Source organism: Cryptomeria japonica, unplaced genomic scaffold, assembly GCF_030272615.1.
Source record: "Cryptomeria japonica unplaced genomic scaffold, Sugi_1.0 HiC_scaffold_1814, whole genome shotgun sequence".
NCBI classification, from domain to species: domain Eukaryota; kingdom Viridiplantae; phylum Streptophyta; class Pinopsida; order Cupressales; family Cupressaceae; genus Cryptomeria; species Cryptomeria japonica.
The window spans coordinates 1-11931 of NW_026730096.1; the positions used below are offsets into that span (position 1 = coordinate 1).

Consider the following 11931-nt stretch of genomic DNA (forward strand, 5'->3'; position numbering starts at 1 on the left):
CGGAAGTAGGGTTAATTGCCCGGGTGCGCACCTTTGCCAGGGTGGGCACCTTACCTGGGCTGCGCACCAGGGCGGGCTCAAGATGGCACGCGCGTTCCGTTTTTTCACTATCTTTCAAAACGGAAATTTTAAAATCTCCTTTTTTTTTTGCCTTTTCTGGAAATTAGTGAAGGCAGCGCATCAAAGGTGCGCACCTCGCTGCCCACCTTGGTGTGCTCTGAGGTGCGCACCCGGGAGCGCTACGAAGTGTGCTCCAAGGTGCGGCGTGCACGTTGTCGGAGCCCGGTTTGCCCCGGGTGCGCACCTCGCCTGCACCTTGGCCGGGGTGGGCACCTTGGCTGGGTTTGCCCAGGGTGCGCTCCGAAGTGGGGTTACTGGAGCGCCCCCTCTTTTTTTGTCAGAGCGTTTGGTGGGGTTTCTCGCATTGGCTCTTCCCAGGCCCGGTTGTTGGGTGCGCTCCCACCCTGGGCGCGCGCGAAGTTGGAAGTTGGGTTAATTGCCCGGGCGCGCACCTTCGCCAGGGTGGGCACCTTGGTGCGCACACCTTGGCTGGGCTGCGCACCAGGGCGGGCTCAAGATGGCACCAGCATTCCTTTTTCTCACTATCTTTCAAAACGGAAATTTTAAATCTCGTTTTTTTTTTTGCCTTTTATGGAAATTAGTGAAGGCATCGCATCAAAGGTGCGCACCTCGCTGCCCACCTTGGTGTGCTCCGAGGTGCCCACCACGGTGCGCAACGCCGGTGCGAACCCGGGGAGCGCCCCGATGTGTGCTCCAAGGTGCGGCGTGCACGAAGTCGGACCCCGGTTTGCCCCGGGTGCGCACCTCGCGTGCACCTTGGTGCGCACACCTTGGCTGGGTTGCGCGGCCTGGTGGGCACCATGGTGCGCACCAAGGAGCGCTCCGAAGTGTGCTCCAAGGTGCGGCGTGCACGAAGTCGGAGCCCGGTTTGCCCCGGGTACGCACCTCGCGTGCACCTTCGCCGGGGTGGGCACCTCGGCTGGGTTGCGCGCCCTGGTGCGCACCAAGGAGCGCTCCGAAGTGTGCTCCAAGGTGCGGCGTGCACGAAGTCGGAGCCCGGTTTGCCCCGGGTGCGCACCTTCGCCGCGGTGCGCACCATGGCGTGCACGAAGTCGGAGCCCGGTTTGCCCCGGGTGCGCACCTCGCGTGCACCTTCGGCGGGGTTGCGCGCCCTGGTGGGCACCATGGTGCGCACCAAGGAGCGCTCCGAAGTGTGCTCCAAGGTGCGGCGTGCACGAAGTCGGAGCCCGGTTTGCCCCGGGTGCGCACCTCGCGTGCACCTTCGGCGGGTTGCGCGCCCTGGTGGGCACCATGGTGCGCACCAAGGAGCGCTCCGAAGTGTGCTCCAAGGTGCGGCGTGCACGAAGTCGGAGCCCGGTTTGCCCCGGGTGCGCACACTCGCGTGCACCTTCGCCGCGGTGGGCACCATGGCGTGCACGAAGTCGGAGCCCGGTTTGCCCCCGGGTGCGCACACTCGCGTGCACCTTCGCCGGGGTGGGCACCTCGGCTGGGTTGCGCGCCCTGGTGCGCACCAAGGAGCGCTCCGAAGTGTGCTCCAAGGTGCGGCGTGCACGAAGTCGGAGCCCGGTTTGCCCCGGGTGCGCACCTCGCGTGCACCTTCGCCAGGGTGGGCACCTCGGTGCGCACACCTTCTCAATGTTTTCTTGCCTTTTCTGGAAATTGGTGAAGGCAGCGCATCAAAGGTGCGCACCTCGGTGTGCTCCGAGGTGCGAACCCGAGAGCGCTCTGAGGTGCCCACGAAGTCGAAAGTCGGGTTAATTGCATTGTTTTCCCCGGGTGCGCTCCGAGGTGCGCAACATCGGCGCGCACCAAGGAGGGCTCCGAAGTGTGCTCCAAGGTGCGCACGATGGCGTGCACCTCTGGTGCGCACGATTCGGAGCTCGGTTTGACCGGGGTGCGCACACCTTGGCTGGGTTTCGCACCTTTTGTGCGCTCCAAGGTGCGCACGAAGTCGGAGCTCGGTTTGCCCCGGGTGCGCACCTTCGCCAGGGTGCGCACCTTGATGCGCACAGGCCTTGGGCTGGGCTGCGCACCTTGGTGGGGCGCCATGGTGCGCACCTTTCGTACGCGCTCCAAGGTGCGCACGAAGTCGGAGCTCGGTTTGCCCCGGGTGCGCACCTTGGTGGGCGCCATGGTGCACTCCGAGGTGCCCAAGATTGGTGCGCACCAAGGAGCGCTCCGAAGTGCGCTCCAAGGTGCGCGCGAAGTCGAAAGTTGGGTTAATTGTCCGGTTTGCCTCGGGTGCGCACCTTGCGTGCACCTTCGCCAGGGTGGGCGCCCTAGGTGCGCACACCTTGGCTGGGCTGCGCACACCTTGGCACCCGCGTTTCCTTCATTTTAAATTTTTTTTTTTTACAATCTCTCAAGTGGGAAATTCTATAATCTCAACTTTTTTTGCCTTTTCAGGAAACTTTTGAATGGAGCGCATCATTGGTGCGCTCCGAAGTGTGCTCCAAAGCTCACTCCAGCTGCGTGCACCTGCCCCGGCCGCGCACCCCGGCCCCCGCCCAGCTTCGCTCACCTGTCCCGGGCGTCTGGTGCGGAACCTTAGAGTAAGAAACATCACCGTGCACCTTGGCCAACTGTGCGCGACTCGACCGAGCGCGCACTGGCCGAGGTGCACACCGATTTCACCTGGGTGCGCGCGCAGCACCTCGGGCGCACCGGGGTGCGCGCACAACGCCCGGGTTGCACCGTGGCCTGTGTGCTCGGGGCGCCTCGGGTGCGCGCTCGGTGTCGCCCCCGCGCGCGCGGTAGTGCGGGCAGCGCACCCCGGCCCGGCCCGGCCCCGACGAGAACGCAAACGGGCAAAAGGTTTATTCAAATAGCATTGCGACGCCCGGCGAAAAACTAAAAAAGGGTGCAACACCGGGACTTCCCGGGAGGTCACCCATCCCAGTACTACTCCGGCCCAAGCGCGCTTAACTGCGGAGTTCTGATGGGATCCGGTGCACTAACGCTGGTATGATCGCACCCGTTATGAGCTTGTCGCAGTGTGTACTTAGCAAACCGCGACCCACGTGCGAATCCACCCCGGCCACCCACCCCCGTCGAGGTGCACACCCTCCCTCGCGAAGTGCGCCCCGTTCGCCAAGTGTGAGCCCTGCCCGGGTGCGCGCACCTTGCTAGGGCGTCGGGTGTGCACCCGGCCCGGCCTACGTGCGTGCACCTGGAGGGGGCGTCGTGTGCGTGCAGTGTCCCGTCTGCAACGCGGTGCCCACACACCACCTCGGGCGCAACGACCTGCGCTCACATGTGGGCCGAGTGCACCTTGGTGCATGTTCGGGGCGCCTCGGGTGCACGCTCGATCTTGCCCCGGTGCACCAAGGCGCTCGGTTTGCCCCGGGTGCGCACTTGGTGCAAGGTGGGCACCCAAAATAGGGATCAAGCACCAAAACACAAGTTTCGGGATGCAAAATGGGACCCAAGGACCACAAATGCGTTCCAAGACCCATGATGGGTCCACGAGAACAAAAATGTGTTCCGAGACTTAATAAACAAATATTGGGTTTTAGGAGAAGAAACATGCTCTGATGCCCAAAACGAGAATCGACCCCGAAAAGGCCACAGGCCAAAAGTGGGATGCGAGACAAAAAAAAATGGGACCCGAGGACCAAAATTGGGTTCCCAGGTCGAAGACAGGGCAACCGGACAAGAAACGACCTCTAAGGCTCGAAATGAGTCCCGACGACTAAAACTTGACAAGAAGCACCCATCAGGCACCCAACTCGACACCCATGGGATGCCGACCCACCCGGGCTTCCACCTAGCACACCTTGGCACCCACCCACCCTCGCACCCAACCTCGCACCCAACTTAGCACCTTTGAACCCACATTGGCACTCACCCTGACCCTGGCACCTTGGAACCCACATTGGCACTCACCTTGACCCTGGCACCCACCTTTGCACTCACCTTGGGACCCACCCTGGCTCCCACCTCGGCACCCACCCAGACACCCACCTTGGTTCCTTGGCACCCACCTTGGATCCTTGGCACCCACCCCGACACCCACCTTGGCACGCAACTTGGCTACTTGCCACCCACCTTGGCTCCTTGACGCCCACCCCGACAACCACCCCGTGACCTACCCTGGCTAGGGTTGGTGCACACCCACCCTGGTGCCCACCTTGGCACCCACCCTATGACCCACCTTGGCACGCACCTTAGTACCCACCCCGTTACCCACCCTAGGACCCACCCCGTGACCCACCTTGGCCAGGGTGGGTGCCTTGGTGCGCACAACTTGCCTGGGCTGCACACCAGGGCGGGCTCAAGATGGCACCCGCGTTCCGTTTTTTTCACTATCTTTCAAAACGGAAATTTTAAAATCTCATTTTTTTCTTTTTTTTGCCTTTTCTGGAAATTAGTGAAGGCAGCGCATCAAAGGTGCGCAATGCTGGTGCGAACCCGGGAGCGCTCCGATGTGTGCTCCAAGGTGCGGCGTGCACGAAGTCCGAGCCCGGTTTGCCCCGGGTGCGCACCTCGCGTGCACCTTCGCCGGGGTGAGCACCTTGGCTGGGTTGCGCGCCCTGGTGCGTACCAAGGAGCGCTCTGAAGTGTGCTCCAAGGTGCGGCGTGCACGAAGTCGGAGCCCGGTTTGCCCCGGGTGTGCACCTCGGGTGCGCACCTCGCGTGCACCTTCGCTGCGGTGGGCACCTTGGCTGGGTTGCGCGCCTTGGTGGGCACCATGCAGTGCACGAAGTCGGAGCCCGGTTTGCCCCGGGCGCGCACCTCCGCCAGGGTGGGCACCTTGGTGCGCACAACTTGCCTGGGCTGCGCATCAGGAAGGGCTCAAGATGGCACCCGCGTTCCGTTTTTTTCACTATCTTTCAGAACGGAAATTTTAAAATATCGTTTTTTTTTGCCTTTTCTGGAAATTAGTGAAGGCAGCGCATCAAAGGTGCGCAACGCTGGTGCGAACCTGGGAGCGCTCCGATGTGTGCTCCAAGGTGCGGCGTGCACGAAGTCGGAGCCCGGTTTGCCTCGGGTGCGCCCTGGTGGGCACCATGGTGCGCACCAAGGAGCGCTCCGAAGTGTGCTCCAAGGTGCGGCCTGCACGAAGTCGGAGCCCGGTTTGCCCCGGGTGTGCACCTCGGGTGGGCACCTTGGTGCGCATGCCTTGCCTGGGCTGCGCACCAGGGCGGGCTCAAGATGGCACCCGCGTTCCTTTTTTTTCACTATCTTTCAAAACGGAAATTTTAAAATCTCATTTTTTTTTGCCTTTTTCTGGAAATTAGTGAAGGCAGCGCATCAAAGGTGCGCACCTCGCTGCCCACCACGGTGCGCAACGCCGGTGGGCACCCGGGAGTGCTTCGAAGTGTGCTCCAAGGTGCTGCGTGCACGTTGTCGGAGCCCGGTTTGCCCCGGGTGCGCACCTCGCGTGCACCTTCGTCGGGGTGGGCACCTTGGCTTGGTTTGCCCCGGCTGCGCTCCGAAGCGGGGTTATTGGAGCGCCGCCTCTTTTTTTGTCGGAGCGTTTGGTGGGGTTTCTCGCATTGGCTCTTCCGAGGCCCGGTTGCCACCCTGGCGCGCACGAAGTCGGAAGTAGGGTTAATTGCCCGGGTGCGCACCTTTGCCAGGGTGGCACCTTACCTGGGCTGCGCACCAGGGCGGGCTCAAGATGGCACGCGCGTTCCGTTTTTTTCACTATCTTTCAAAACGGAAATTTTAAAATCTCCTTTTTTTTTTGCCTTTTCTGGAAATTAGTGAAGGCAGCGCATCAAAGGTGCGCACCTCGCTGCCCACCTTGGTGTGCTCTGAGGTGCGCACCCGGGAGCGCTACGAAGTGTGCTCCAAGGTGCGGCGTGCACGTTGTCGGAGCCCGGTTTGCCCCGGGTGCGCACCTCGCCTGCACCTTGGCCGGGGTGGGCACCTTGGCTGGGTTTGCCCAGGGTGCGCTCCGAAGCGGGGTTACTGGAGCGCCCCCTCTTTTTTTGTCAGAGAGTTTGGTGGGGTTTCTCGCATTGGCTCTTCCCAGGCCCGGTTGTTGGGTGCGCTCCCACCCTGGCGCGCGCGAAGTTGGAAGTTGGGTTAATTGCCCGGGCGCGCACCTTCGCCAGGGTGGGCACCTTGGTGCGCAAACCTTGGCTGGGCTGCGCACCAGGGCGGGCTCAAGATGGCACCAGCATTCCCTTTTTCTCACTATCTTTCAAAACGGAAATTTTAAAATCTCGTTTTTTTTTTGCCTTTTATGGAAATTAGTGAAGGCATCGCATCAAAGGTGCGCACCTCGCTGCCCACCTTGGTGTGCTCCGAGGTGCCCACCACGGTGCGCAACGCCGGTGCGAACCCGGGAGCGCCCCGATGTGTGCTCCAAGGTGCGGCGTGCACGAAGTCGGACCCCGGTTTGCCCCGGGTGCGCACCTCGCGTGCACCTTGGTGCGCACACCTTGGCTGGGTTGCGCGGCCTGGTGGGCACCATGGTGCGCACCAAGGAGCGCTCCGAAGTGTGCTCCAAGGTGCGGCGTGCACGAAGTCGGAGCCCGGTTTGCCCCGGGTGCGCACCTTCGCCGCGGTGGGCACCATGGCGTGCACGAAGTCGGAGCCCGGTTTGCCCCGGGTGCGCACCTCGCGTGCACCTTCGCCGGGGTGGGCACCTCGGCTGGGTTGCGCGCCCTGGTGCGCACCAAGGAGCGCTCTGAAGTGTGCTCCAAGGTGCGGCGTGCACGAAGTCGGAGCCCGGTTTGCCCCGGGTGTGCACCTCGCGTGCACCTTCGCTGCGGTGGGCACCTTGGCTGGGTTGCGCGCCTTGGTGGGCACCATGCAGTGCACGAAGTCGGAGCCCGGTTTGCCCCGGGCGCGCACCTCCGCCAGGGTGGGCACCTTGGTGCGCACAACTTGCCTGGGCTGCGCACCAGGAAGGGCTCAAGATGGCACCCGCGTTCCGTTTTTTTCACTATCTTTCAGAACGGAAATTTTAAAATATCGTTTTTTTTTGCCTTTTCTGGAAATTAGTGAAGGCAGCGCATCAAAGGTGCGCAACGCTGGTGCGAACCTGGGAGCGCTCCGATGTGTGCTCCAAGGTGCGGCGTGCACGAAGTCGGACCCCGGTTTGCCCCGGGTGCGCACCTCGCGTGCACCTTGGTGCGCACACCTTGGCTGGGTTGCGCGCCCTGGTGGGCACCATGGTGCGCACCAAGGAGCGCTCCGAAGTGTGCTCCAAGGTGCGGCGTGCACGAAGTCGGAGCCCGGTTTGCCCCGGGTGCGCACCTCGCGTGCACCTTCGCCGCGGTGGGCACCATGGCGTGCACGAAGTCGGAGCCCGGTTTGCCCCGGGTGCGCACCTCGCGTGCACCTTCGCCGGGGTGGGCACCTTAGTGTGCAGACCTTGGCTGGGTTGCGCGCCCTGGTGGGCACCATGGTGCGCACCAAGGAGCGCTCCGAAGTGTGCTCCAAGGTGCGGCCTGCACGAAGTCGGAGCCCGGTTTGCCCCGGGTGTGCACCTCGGGTGGGCACCTTGGTGCGCATGCCTTGCCTGGGCTGCGCACCAGGGCGGGCTCAAGATGGCACCCGCGTTCCTTTTTTTTCACTATCTTTCAAAACGGAAATTTTAAAATCTCATTTTTTTTTGCCTTTTTCTGGAAATTAGTGAAGGCAGCGCATCAAAGGTGCGCACCTCGCTGCCCACCACGGTGCGCAACGCCGGTGGGCACCCGGGAGTGCTTCGAAGTGTGCTCCAAGGTGCTGCGTGCACGTTGTCGGAGCCCGGTTTGCCCCGGGTGCGCACCTCGCGTGCACCTTCGTCGGGGTGGGCACCTTGGCTGGGTTTGCCCCGGCTGCGCTCCGAAGCGGGGTTATTGGAGCGCCGCCTCTTTTTTTGTCGGAGCGTTTGGTGGGGTTTCTCGCATTGGCTCTTCCGAGGCCCGGTTGCCACCCTGGCGCGCACGAAGTCGGAAGTAGGGTTAATTGCCCGGGTGCGCACCTTTGCCAGGGTGGGCACCTTACCTGGGCTGCGCACCAGGGCGGGCTCAAGATGGCACGCGCGTTCCGTTTTTTTCACTATCTTTCAAAACGGAAATTTTAAAATCTCCTTTTTTTTTTGCCTTTTCTGGAAATTAGTGAAGGCAGCGCATCAAAGGTGCGCACCTCGCTGCCCACCTTGGTGTGCTCTGAGGTGCGCACCCGGGAGCGCTACGAAGTGTGCTCCAAGGTGCGGCGTGCACGTTGTCGGAGCCCGGTTTGCCCCGGGTGCGCACCTCGCCTGCACCTTGGCCGGGGTGGGCACCTTGGCTGGGTTTGCCCAGGGTGCGCTCCGAAGCGGGGTTACTGGAGCGCCCCCTCTTTTTTTGTCAGAGCGTTTGGTGGGGTTTCTCGCATTGGCTCTTCCCAGGCCCGGTTGTTGGGTGCGCTCCCACCCTGGCGCGCGCGAAGTTGGAAGTTGGGTTAATTGCCCGGGCGCGCACCTTCGCCAGGGTGGGCACCTTGGTGCGCACACCTTGGCTGGGCTGCGCACCAGGGCGGGCTCAAGATGGCACCAGCATTCCCTTTTTCTCACTATCTTTCAAAACGGAAATTTTAAAATCTCGTTTTTTTTTTGCCTTTTATGGAAATTAGTGAAGGCATCGCATCAAAGGTGCGCACCTCGCTGCCCACCTTGGTGTGCTCCGAGGTGCCCACCACGGTGCGCAACGCCGGTGCGAACCCGGGAGCGCCCCGATGTGTGCTCCAAGGTGCGGCGTGCACGAAGTCGGACCCCGGTTTGCCCCGGGTGCGCACCTCGCGTGCACCTTGGTGCGCACACCTTGGCTGGGTTGCGCGGCCTGGTGGGCACCATGGTGCGCACCAAGGAGCGCTCCGAAGTGTGCTCCAAGGTGCGGCGTGCACGAAGTCGGAGCCCGGTTTGCCCCGGGTACGCACCTCGCGTGCACCTTCGCCGGGGTGGGCACCTCGGCTGGGTTGCGCGCCCTGGTGCGCACCAAGGAGCGCTCCGAAGTGTGCTCCAAGGTGCGGCGTGCACGAAGTCGGAGCCCGGTTTGCCCCGGGTGCGCACCTTCGCCGCGGTGCGCACCATGGCGTGCACGAAGTCGGAGCCCGGTTTGCCCCGGGTGCGCACCTCGCGTGCACCTTCGGCGGGGTTGCGCGCCCTGGTGGGCACCATGGTGCGCACCAAGGAGCGCTCCGAAGTGTGCTCCAAGGTGCGGCGTGCACGAAGTCGGAGCCCGGTTTGCCCCGGGTGCGCACCTCGCGTGCACCTTCGGCGGGGTTGCGCGCCCTGGTGGGCACCATGGTGCGCACCAAGGAGCGCTCCGAAGTGTGCTCCAAGGTGCGGCGTGCACGAAGTCGGAGCCCGGTTTGCCCCGGGTGCGCACCTCGCGTGCACCTTCGCCGCGGTGGGCACCATGGCGTGCACGAAGTCGGAGCCCGGTTTGCCCCGGGTGCGCACCTCGCGTGCACCTTCGCCGGGGTGGGCACCTCGGCTGGGTTGCGCGCCCTGGTGCGCACCAAGGAGCGCTCCGAAGTGTGCTCCAAGGTGCGGCGTGCACGAAGTCGGAGCCCGGTTTGCCCCGGGTGCGCACCTCGCGTGCACCTTCGCCAGGGTGGGCACCTCGGTGCGCACACCTTCTCAATGTTTTCTTGCCTTTTCTGGAAATTGGTGAAGGCAGCGCATCAAAGGTGCGCACCTCGGTGTGCTCCGAGGTGCGAACCCGAGAGCGCTCCGAGGTGCCCACGAAGTCGAAAGTCGGGTTAATTGCATTGTTTTCCCCGGGTGCGCTCCGAGGTGCGCAACATCGGCGCGCACCAAGGAGGGCTCCGAAGTGTGCTCCAAGGTGCGCACGATGGCGTGCACCTCTGGTGCGCACGATTCGGAGCTCGGTTTGACCGGGGTGCGCACACCTTGGCTGGGTTGCGCACCTTTTGTGCGCTCCAAGGTGCGCACGAAGTCGGAGCTCGGTTTGCCCCGGGTGCGCACCTTCGCCAGGGTGCGCACCTTGATGCGCACGCCTTGGCTGGGCTGCGCACCTTGGTGGGCGCCATGGTGCGCACCTTTCGTGCGCTCCAAGGTGCGCACGAAGTCGGAGCTCGGTTTGCCCCGGGTGCGCACCTTGGTGGGCGCCATGGTGCACTCCGAGGTGCCCAAGATTGGTGCGCACCAAGGAGCGCTCCGAAGTGCGCTCCAAGGTGCGCGCGAAGTCGAAAGTTGGGTTAATTGTCCGGTTTGCCTCGGGTGCGCACCTTGCGTGCACCTTCGCCAGGGTGGGCGCCTTGGTGCGCACACCTTGGCTGGGCTGCGCACACCTTGGCACCCGCGTTTCCTTCATTTTAAATTTTTTTTTTTTACAATCTCTCAAGTGGGAAATTCTATAATCTCAACTTTTTTTGCCTTTTCAGGAAACTTTTGAATGGAGCGCATCATTGGTGCGCTCCGAAGTGTGCTCCAAAGCTCTCTCCAGCTGCGTGCACCTGCCCCGGCCGCGCACCCGGCCCCGCCCAGCTTCGCTCACCTGTCCCGGGCGTCTGGTGCGGAACCTTAGAGTAAGAAACATCACCGTGCACCTTGGCCAACGTGCGCGACTCGACCGAGCGCGCACTGGCCGAGGTGCACACCGATTTCACCTGGGTGCGCGCGCAGCACCTCGGGCGCACCGGGGTGCGCGCACAACGCCCGGGTTGCACCGTGGCCTGTGTGCTCGGGGCGCCTCGGGTGCGCGCTCGGTGTCGCCCCCGCGCGCGCGGTAGTGCGGGCAGCGCACCCCGGCCCGGCCCGGCCCCGACGAGAACGCAAACGGGCAAAAGGTTTATTCAAATAGCATTGCGACGCCCGGCGAAAAACTAAAAAAGGGTGCAACACCGGGACTTCCCGGGAGGTCACCCATCCCAGTACTACTCCGGCCCAAGCGCGCTTAACTGCGGAGTTCTGATGGGATCCGGTGCACTAACGCTGGTATGATCGCACCCGTTATGAGCTTGTCGCAGTGTGTACTTAGCAAACCGCGACCCACGTGCGAATCCACCCCGGCCACCCACCCCCGTCGAGGTGCACACCCTCCCTCGCGAAGTGCGCCCCGTTCGCCAAGTGTGAGCCCTGCCCGGGTGCGCGCACCTTGCTAGGGCGTCGGGTGTGCACCCGGCCCGGCCTACGTGCGTGCACCTGGAGGGGGCGTCGTGTGCGTGCAGTGTCCCGTCTGCAACGCGGTGCCCACACACCACCTCGGGCGCAACGACCTGCGCTCACATGTGGGCCGAGTGCACCTTGGTGCATGTTCGGGGCGCCTCGGGTGCACGCTCGATCTTGCCCCGGTGCACCAAGGCGCTCGGTTTGCCCCGGGTGCGCACTTGGTGCAAGGTGGGCACCCAAAATAGGGATCAAGCACCAAAACACAAGTTTCGGGATGCAAAATGGGACCCAAGGACCACAAATGCGTTCCAAGACCCATGATGGGTCCACGAGAACAAAAATGTGTTCCGAGACTTAATAAACAAATATTGGGTTTTAGGAGAAGAAACATGCTCTGATGCCCAAAACGAGAATCGACCCCGAAAAGGCCACAGGCCAAAAGTGGGATGCGAGACAAAAAAAAATGGGACCCGAGGACCAAAATTGGGTTCCCAGGTCGAAGACAGGGCAACCGGACAAGAAACGACCTCTAAGGCTCGAAATGAGTCCCGACGACTAAAACTTGACAAGAAGCACCCATCAGGCACCCAACTCGACACCCATGGGATGCCGACCCACCCGGGCTTCCACCTAGCACACCTTGGCACCCACCCACCCTCGCACCCAACCTCGCACCCAACTTAGCACCTTTGAACCCACATTGGCACTCACCCTGACCCTGGCACCTTGGAACCCACATTGGCACTCACCTTGACCCTGGCACCCACCTTTGCACTCACCTTGGGACCCACCCTGGCTCCCACCTCGGCACCCACCCAGACACCCACCTT

The 11931-nt window shown here is 63.0% G+C and overlaps 2 non-coding genes across 2 annotated transcripts; both read right to left on the bottom strand.

Annotated features, from left to right (window-relative positions):
* Positions 1-2899: 2899 nt before the first annotated feature.
* Positions 2900-3018, bottom strand: LOC131873470 (5S ribosomal RNA). Its single transcript, XR_009371410.1, has one exon. It is a non-coding gene; the product is annotated as a 5S ribosomal RNA (ribosomal RNA).
* Positions 3019-10822: 7804 nt separating this feature from the next.
* On the bottom strand, positions 10823-10941 carry LOC131873471 (5S ribosomal RNA). The gene has a single exon (XR_009371411.1). It is a non-coding gene; the product is annotated as a 5S ribosomal RNA (ribosomal RNA).
* Between the last annotated feature and the right edge of the window lie 990 nt (positions 10942-11931).